The following is a 1,478-nucleotide window of genomic DNA, read 5'->3' as shown; positions in this document are numbered from 1 at the left end:
GTTGTTTTTTTTTGGCAAGAAAGCACAATTTGTGTAGCATTAATCATGAAATTCAGATTAATTTCTGAATCAGTTTGGTCTAGAGAAAGTGAGACAGTTTATCTAATCTAAAATCAATTATAAAGTAGAAAAAATACATTTAATTGAGAGGTTGGTGCCATCAAAAAGGCAAGCTGTTACCATGGCAATAACATTGGTTAGGTAATGTCACCATGACGAGAATAGACATAGCCATGACAGTTGATTGTCACATTTTGGTAGCATTAAACCAGGATTTGGTTGGACTAAAAGACCCTTTAAGGAGTCAAATGTTCAATTGTATCTGTCAAGTACATTTTCTTTTAATGGTTTTAAACCTGTTTTAAAAGGTGTTACCTCGCTAACTAAAACTATTATTAGCATTATCAGTTAACCATAGACAGTAAATGCATCGTGCTCCATCATCTCATCCAAATATGCTGACATCTGGCTTATTTTTTACAGTATATGGTTGACATACTAAAGCTGAGACGTCGACCACAGTAAACATAACCTAAACATCAGCATGCTAATATGTTAGCCGCCATATTTACTGCGCGAAAACTGTTGAAAATCAAACATGAACTTTTATCCATTGTATAACTTGGCGGTTTCTTTACAGCTAGCTTCTTTACAATAGCAGCTAACATTGTCGTAGACTCTTTAACTTGTTTTGTAATGTATTGATTCATCTAAATAAGACAAAGAAAAGTCAAAAATGAATATATTCTTCACAATGCACTCTAACCTGTAGGTAGAATAAGGAGGATAGCTCTTATTGAAGCCTTTAGATTTTTAGTCTCACAGAGTCTTAATGAGAGGGAAATACTACAAGTAACATTGTGAGTTAATGTTTCGTCACACAATCAAGTTATTAAAAAAACTTTATTTTAAAAAAAAGTGATTATAATTACAAAAAAGTATATAATAATTCTGCAATTAGATCAGTGTAATGGGTAGTATACAAAATATTTATAAAAAAAAAAAGGTTATTTCTTTATTCAGACCTGAATTACTGACATATATTTATTGAATATATAATAAAGCGTAATTGACAATTAAATAATCATTAGTCGCTGCCCTACTTCCGCACTTAGCATCAAACTCAATATCGATTATAAGCAGTCTTAAAACTTGAGTTGAGCGTGCATAAAAGAATAGTTTAACATTCTCAGTAATACAATATTCACTTTTTGCTAAGAGTTATTTGTCTGCTTTAAGCCAAGAGGCAATTATGTTAGCTTAGCTTAGCATAAAGACAGGAAAAGGTTAGCCTGGCTCTGTCCAAAATTAAAAAACATACCTAGGAGCATCTCTAAACTTTACTAACAGCTATTTGTGAGCAAGTGGCAAATGAAAGAAATAGTTACACTACATAAAAGCTTTTATTTTGACAGCTGATGACAGTAAAAACAGTAAAAAGCTTGTCCTGCTCGACCAGCAAACCTTTGACTGTTTTT

This window comes from Scomber japonicus, chromosome 13 (assembly GCF_027409825.1).
Source record: "Scomber japonicus isolate fScoJap1 chromosome 13, fScoJap1.pri, whole genome shotgun sequence".
NCBI lineage: Eukaryota > Metazoa > Chordata > Actinopteri > Scombriformes > Scombridae > Scomber > Scomber japonicus.
Note: the sequence above shows the minus strand (reverse complement) of the source record.